This window comes from Salvelinus sp. IW2-2015, unplaced genomic scaffold (assembly GCF_002910315.2).
Source record: "Salvelinus sp. IW2-2015 unplaced genomic scaffold, ASM291031v2 Un_scaffold1305, whole genome shotgun sequence".
NCBI lineage: Eukaryota > Metazoa > Chordata > Actinopteri > Salmoniformes > Salmonidae > Salvelinus > Salvelinus sp. IW2-2015.
This window is the reverse complement of record NW_019942829.1, coordinates 145,051-153,082: the sequence shown is the minus strand read 5'-3', so window position 1 is coordinate 153,082 and position 8,032 is coordinate 145,051. Positions and strand designations below refer to the sequence as shown.

The 8,032-nt window shown below is 49.8% G+C and overlaps 1 protein-coding gene across 1 annotated transcript in view; it reads left to right on the top strand.

The window, feature by feature from the left end:
* Positions 1-8,032, top strand: part of LOC112070365 (FSD1-like protein) — a 68,939-nt gene that overhangs the window by 39,176 nt on the left and 21,731 nt on the right. The gene's annotated exons all lie outside the window — the stretch shown is intronic.

Here is an 8,032-nt window from a genome sequence, read left to right as displayed (position 1 = left end):
CGTCCCACCTCAGACAGTTATGTGGTTGTTAAACACAGCCCTTTCTTGTCGTCTGCGTCCCCAGTGGCGCCCCGCCCGTGTGTTGTGCTCTGCGCATCAGACGCTTACTGCTGGTTGTTAACACATTGCCGGTTGTTTCCTTCTGCGTCCGCCGGGCCGGACTTATTTGGTGCGGAGTTCATCGGGTTAGTCATTCGTTGCCGTTGTTGAACCGTGCTAGGGCGATCCGGGCGGCGGAGGTCTGCCTCGGAGGCACTGTGGACTATGGTCCTCGTCTGCCGCTCTGGATTCCTTAATGGGTCCACCGCATCGTGTTGGATACGGTGTGGTGCACTTTGCATTGTGTCCTAATTAAACAGCTCGGGCAGATCGATCAGAGTGGCCAGTTGGAATAGGTAGCGCCTTCATGCGCCTGTTGTCGTTCCTGTGTGAGGGTCATAGGGGTTTGTTTTTCGACTCTAGCCGTTAACTTAAATAAGTACGTTCTCTAGTGCGTGCTCATGTTGGGAGAGCATGAACCTACAGGAACGGGCCCACCGCTTTGATGTTTAGTTGAGACGACAGGGTGTTGTTCATGAGATCCGCCAAGGTTCTTAGCGCTCTGGGAGGGGGCCCAATGGGAGTTGTCAACGTGATGGCGAGATCGATGGAACGGCGCGTCCTTCTCCGGGAGGAAGAGCAGTCTCCGTCTTGCCGAGGTTCAGCTTGAGGCTGGTTGGATCCGTCATCCTACACTGATATGTTCTGCCAGACATGGCAGAGATGCGATTCGCCATACCCTGGTCATCAGAAGGGGGAAAGGACGAACAGTGATTAATTTGTGTGTCGTCTGCATAGAATGATAGGAGAGACCATGTGAGGAGTTATGACAGAGAAGTGACTTGGTGTATAGGCCGAGAATAGGAGAGGGCTAGAACAGACCCTGGGGGAACAGTGGTGAGAGGCACGTGGTGGGAGACGAATTTCTCGCCAACGCCATGGTAGGAGCGACCTGTCATGTAGGACGCAATTCAAGCGTGGGCCGCGCCGGAGATGCACAACTCGCGCGCGCTTAGGGCTGGAGAGGTTACGGGGTGCTATCTGATAGGTTCCACAGCTATCCGAAGTGCAAGGCGGATAGGTGCTGAAGGATGAAAGAGCATAAAGGAGGAGAGAGAGTTAGCTTTAGCAGTGCGGGAGCAACTCGCCTCGATGATACAGAGAAAGCAGTCTCAGGTCTGAATGATAGTCTTGGGAAACGCTGCACTGATCTTGGATAAGAAGGTCTTCTGAGAGAGGGGATAGCCAGGAGAGGGCTGGCCAGGACGGCAACGTTTTCAAGAGATATTATACGGCAGAGAAACAGAAAACGAAAGCGGATCACTGCCGTCTGCCTTAGTTGTTGACATCGGAGGGATCGGTTGTAGGTTTCTAGAAGGGGTGCAACTTTCTTCGCTCTCTTGAAGATCGGAAGGGAGTGTATGCGGCAGCTGTGTCCAGATGTGTTGCGAAAGTGCTTAGTTGACTAGGCAGGGCTGCTGGACGATGTAGGGACGAAGGGTCTCCGGAAATGGTCTGGAGAAGAGAGGAGGGATAGGGGGCAGCGGGGCAGGTTTCGTTTGGGCGGCGGCACGGAGTCAAAGCGCGCGATTTTCATTGTGTTGAAGAAGAGGGGAGAAAGAGGTCACGAGAGGGCGATCGGAGGTTGTATTGCGGTTAGACCTGTGTGAGTGCCATGGGTGTAGGGAATCGGAGGCCCTGGTAGGCATACCGGGGACAGTGGTATAGTTTACGATGAGAGCGAGTCAGTCGGGTTGGTCTTCAGGGGATAGGGAGTCTGAAGTCAGGCCACTGGGAGGGCAGTCCAAACTAAGGGGGGCCGGCGGCGGTTGCATATCGCCAGCCTTGAGCTAGCTTCGCCCTCTAGGGGTTCAACTGTAGAGGATACAGTTGCAGACCAGGTTGCTCTGAGCCGTCAACTGTTCGCTGCTCTGCCCACCCAATGGGTGGAACAAACTGCCGTCCGGACGCAGGAAAGCGGACTCAATCACCTACTTCCGGAGACAACGAACTGTTGATGGAGAGTAGAACACGCATATGGGATAGGGGATGGATAGGAGGGGAAGCGGTAACCACGGCTGGGTTTGAAAATGACCTCGAGGGTTTAAATGCGGATATGTATAGGAGATCGGGGCGCGCTATGCCGAGTAGGGGCAGTGTGGGGTAAGGAATGGTGGATGAGAGGGAGAGGAACTGTACGTTCATGCATACTCCACAAGTGGGGTGCCCTGCTTTGAGAAAGAATTTGTTATTTTTGGGGAAGTGGTCCCAACTATTGTTTATGGTGGGGGACACTCTGGTTGGATCATAGTTGAGTGGCAAGCTATATTGTTGTTAGGTTCGCATTTCTTGAGTCTAAGGGAGCGGGATTGCTGGAAATTGATTATGTATGTTAAATTGGCTACTGTAATAGTGAAACTCGGTTCATTTGTCACGAATCCCTACTCCAGCAAATCATTCTTGTCTTAACAAAACTGTATAAAGATTTGCAAGTGGTTGAATGGAAAAATGAACATTAGATTTCTTTGATTGTGCTGACGCATATTGGGAGCTAATTCTTATGCTCTACTACGCATGTAGAGAAAGTTGAGATTGTACGGGAGAGAGGTCATGTTCCATGAAGTTACTCATGGCTTAGAGGGTAGTGCAATTCAATGTTGGATGGCTCACCGGGTGGAGAGCAGTGGGTCTAGGGCATGCATCGGGAGTGGCTAGCTGTGGCACCAGAGGCTCGGGGTTAGGTGAAGACGCAAAGGTGGGAGTTGCTCGATAGAGCAGAGGGTAGGATGAGGTCCAGAGGTAGAGGGCGGGGAGGAGGGATTGTAATAGTGGTGCCGACACGCCATTACGTCGTGTATGCGGTCGTCAGGGTGAGCGCGTTTTTGGCGATACGCGGATGTTAGAAGCGCCCGGTAAGGGGTATTTATTGCTCATAGATACTCATCGCGCGGTCGCAGCCGACATTCCTGATGGTCGGGTGCATTCCGGGCGTAGTGGTCGGGCTGTAAACCAACTGCGGGCCAGGTGCCGGCACGAGTGGTAACTTGAGTACGGCTGTCTCACGGGGAAAGGTGACGGAAGGAGGTAAGGGAGATGAGTTAGAGGAGAGTATGTAGTTGAAAGGGGCTCGTGCTGTGCAATCAACTTGTGAGACCCGTTGGCTTATGAGCGGGGATGGCCCGGATGGATGGTCCCGCGTCAACAAGGAGTGCTGGAGCGGATGAGAACATAATTACCGGAAACCCTCCTAACCGGACGGAGCAGTGAGGCGATAGGCAAGATTGGTATGTGTGTGGGCGCAGAAGACGAGAAGTGAGCTACCTGTTTTTTGTACAGTGGGGTAGAGAGAGATCGGTGCCGACCACCCGCTGACAGCACGCTTGGGGTGGTGGCGAGGAACACGTGGGGGCGGCAGAATAGAGCAGATGGCAGGAGGGAGGATGCAGTGGGCATATCTATCGGTGGACTGGGGTGATTACCATCCGTTGTCGCTCGGTCAAGGGTAGGGATGGGCACTGGGAGAGCACTAGTCGGTAGGTCTTCATTGTTATGGTTGTTATGTCAGTATTGAGATAAGGACTGAAGGATGAGCTCTGGTCTGGCGATATAGCTCTGGCAGACGCGAAGGGAGGGATGTCGGGGCAGTGGTCATTACAAGGATGGAACTTCCTCTTTGTGGTAGAAGACTCATGGTAATTCGTCCTAATAACTGATGGGTGGTTGTTGTGCGCGTACTTTTGGTTCGTCTGGTGGCCAGGCAAGGTTTGGGTTGGACTGAGTAGTGTGAGTGGAGGGGAGGTTATTGGCAGGTACCACTTAGCGGTTCATAGGGATAGGGGTTCTTGGAGGTACGCATAGGTTTTTGTGTGCGTAGGGAGTGTGATGGAACAGGCGGGATTGATTATTAACTGACATTTGAACAGTGATGTAACTGTCTTAGGTATGTAACAGGTCTACAGAAGATGGGCCTACGCTACTGCTAGGGAGGAGTTGAGAATGAAGAACGGTGTGACCGCTACTACATAATTGACGTTGACAGGCTCATGAAATGTTGCAGAGAGGCAGGACACTTGATATAAATTACAAATGTCTGGTTCGTTAGTCGACTAAATATATCTTATTGGCAAAATGATTAAAACTGTATATCTAGGTAACTGCTGGGCATGAGAGAGTGAGTTAGCTAGCACGCTCGAGGATAGAGTCGGTGTTAGAAGTGATTGCTTCTAGATATATACGTCTGTATTATGATCGTGCGGCCCACAGGTTTAACAACTGCTGTTTTGGATGGGTGGGTAGTGGCGAGAAGCTGGTGAGAGATGCCGCAGTTAGGTGCTTAGAATATACTAGGATTACATACCTGCAAAGACCACTTATAATGGGTATTTAGCTCGCTCTCAAAATGAGGAATCACTATCGAGCGGGTTAATTTCAGAGTGGTCTACCAGTGTACGAGTTGTCCGTTGTAATTTGTAGATATGGTTTCTTACGTGACTGGCTATTGGTAGAAGTTGGCTAGTAGCAAGTGTTAGCAGTGTTAGGGCTGTTGACTAGCAGTGTTGAACTAGGTTCGATGTATGGCTGGAGAACGGAGCGCAGCGGACAACAATAGGTGGGCTAGCTGATCCGCAATTACTCTAGATCTCGAAGACAGGTTTGATCTTAGAATACAAAGACAGAAAGACAACTCATGTAGTAGGCTAACACTGACAGGGCTAATCAAAAGGTTTCCCCGTTTCTTCCCTCCGCGTTTGAGTGCTCACTCAAGTTTGTGTCCGCAGATACCAGGGGTCGTACAGCAGCGTTGCGTAACTTCGGATGTCGGGGATTACTAGTTTGGACTGGCGTCGGAGGCGTGCTAGCTGGGCTAGCTAGCAAGTGTTGCTTTTACGTTACGGATTAAAACATAGGACGAAAAATGATAGCTGGCTAGCTACCTAGCCTAACAGATCGCCAGTGGTCTACTGAAGGAGGCTACGCTAGCAAGCAATTTTGAATACCAAGACGGGGCTATTGTGCTAGCTACGGGATCCGAAAACAAAGATGCCTTTAATGTCTGTGCTGTGTAAGCTGTCAGTCTGTTCTATCATTCGGTCAGTTAGGGTTGCGTGTTAGGTGCGCGTGAGACTCAGGGAGTGTCTCGTTGAAAGGTTACTTCGCAGGTGTTGTTCCGAATGATGGTGATACTACCTGCTGGTTATTACTGTGTGCCATCTGTGCGAGGACTAGCGTGTAATGCTCGCTTATATGTGCAGGGCACAGCACAAATGGTGCTCTGATTAGCGGATGCAAGCATTTCTTTCCAAACTGGCGAGTATGTCACTGTTTTGGAGAGACGCGGATAGGTGAGCGGTGAGTGACGTTTTGTGATGTACTGATATTTAGGCGAAGCATGTTTGAGACAATCCAGAGACAAGATACCTAATAGATTCAACGATACCTGAAGGGAAAGGATTTTTCACAGAATAACACTGATAGGTTCGTGCAGTCCGTTTTACTGATTAAATTGGTAATTAGGAGGGGATTCAGGTTGTTTCATGACTGCACGATTAGCTAAGTTTCGTGTAACCTTGTTCGATCTTCATAGGGTTTTAATGGCAACGGCAGGGAGCCAGCAACGCGAGTTGGCAAGTAATCAGTACGGGCGAAGAAATGACAGAGTGCTTTGTTGTTGGATTAGGACTTTGACAGCCAGCTTGCTCGTTTGCTTGTGATGTTGTGACTAGGGGTCGTACTCATTGCGGATGTAGTGTTTTAGGGGTGTGTGGCATGAACTATCATGGATACGGTTGAGCCCATCGGGTAGGTATTTGATGGTTAGTTTGAGGATCGAACTTGATCGTGTCCTTTGGTTCCAGGATACGCCAAGGTTCTTGACAGCCCTGCGTCCCCACCATCAGACAGTTACTGTGGTTGTTAACACAGCCCTGCGTCCCCACCATCAGACAGTTACTGTGGTTGTTAACACAGAGTTCATTGAAGTGTTCTGCGACAAAAAGTGTTTCACAATACAAAACAATTGTCTCATTCTGTTTCGGACAATCCAGGGTATAACGCATTTTTGTTGTTGTTGTTGACATTTCACTTTTATTTATTTATTTATTTATATTTAACTAGTCAAGTTAGTGAAGAACAAATTCTTATTTAGAATGACGGCCGACCCCGGGCCAAACCCGGACGACGCTGGGCCGATTGTGCGCCGCCCTACGGGACTCCCGATCACGGCCGGATGTGATGCGGCCTGGATGTAATCCTTGTAACTATGGATACAATATAGAGGTCATAAACGACATGACTTTTATCATATGGAAATTGTGAAGTCACATTTGGCCCTCACGGGTGTGTGGTTTGCTTGTATGACATCAAAGCGGTATTTATTATAATCCTCAACGTCTCATCTTTCAGAACACATCGACTCCTCTCCATTTACAGAATTCCTCTCTCGGACAACAAATGAGGAAAAGTAGTCCAATTAGGGGGCGGGATGGGGGCGTCTTGTCGCGCACGGTGCTCACTCTCAGAGCGTCCGACAGTCTAAACCCATGCTGCGCGTCAAAGCCAAGAGCCTGAGCTCTAACGTCATGTATAACATGTTACTGTACAGTGACAGCGTTCCAATTTGGGCGCTTATCAATGACAGAATCTGCCTTTTTCAACCCATATACGGGATGACCGAGGCTGTGAGTGGAAAGGGTTGCCATAGACAGGATGTTTGAAAAGGTCCTAAAGGCTGGTGTTAACACCAGTGGTGTGACCTTGACCTGTAGAACCTGAAGGCTGCTGTTAACACCAGGGGTGTGACCCTGACCTGTAGAACCTGAAGGCTGCTGTTAACACCAGGGGTGCTAGTACCAGGGGGTGTTAGTACCGGGGCTGTCTCTTATACACATCTAGATGTGTATAACGGTACTAGACGCCCCCCAAGAACAAGCCGGCTACTTTAACGCACCCAACCCCCCCCGAGTGAGGTATATAACACCCCTCCCCTCGGGTACTAAACACCCCCTAGGTCGTACTAACACCCCTGTGTAGTACTAACACCCCCCGGTTCACCCCTCGACAAACACCCCTGGTTTACTAACCACCCCCCGGGTACTACACCCCCCAGAGCCCGGAGCGTCGTACGTGTCGGACAGACCGAATTTCAAGAACCACACAGCCAAAATACTCCCTACTCGTTCCAGGTACAAAGACGTGACAGTTGTACGCGCCTACCAAATCTGTGATAAGCACACGCGATCTGTTCGACTCGCCAACATGGGCTCCAACCTCCAATAGCCAGTTCGTCAATGCCTTTTATTTTTATTTTTACCTTTCCTTATAAACTTTTATTTTAAAAAGACTTCGTATTTTCAACTAGGTGGACATACCAAGCGTCCCCCAAGTTCTAAGAACCATTTTCTTATTTTCAATGACGGCCTAGGAACAGTGGGTTAACTGCCTTGTTTCAGGGGCAGAATGACAGATTTTTACCTTGTCAGGCTCCGGGGATTCGATCCAGCAACCTTTCGGTTACTGGGCCCAACGCTCTAAGCGAGGGGCTACCTGCCGCCACTTGGCAAAGCAGCACAAACAGATCTGGGACCATGGCTAAGACTGTACTCTCTTTCATGTACTCTCCTGTGTTTTAAAAACTAACTACCGACTAACACCCCACCCCCGTGGAACAGTCCATGTTCTTGCTTTTTACCGAAACTCAATGGTTTTCATTTGGTACATAACTACCCCTACATTGGTAACCGACACACCGCTCTCCTCTCCTAAAAGCCTTTGGTTATCTAATCACTTTTGTTGGTTCACTATACCATTTCCACCAACACACGTGACCCCACATTTATCGAACAACACCCCCGCGCCACGATAATTTAATTAATATTGCTATATCATCCCCCAAGGCTATTAATAGTTTGACTCCACAGTTTTCATGAATTCCACTGGTGGTGTTAACACCTGAGCTCTCGCCACCACAACGGGTAATGCATGCCATACGCGCTCG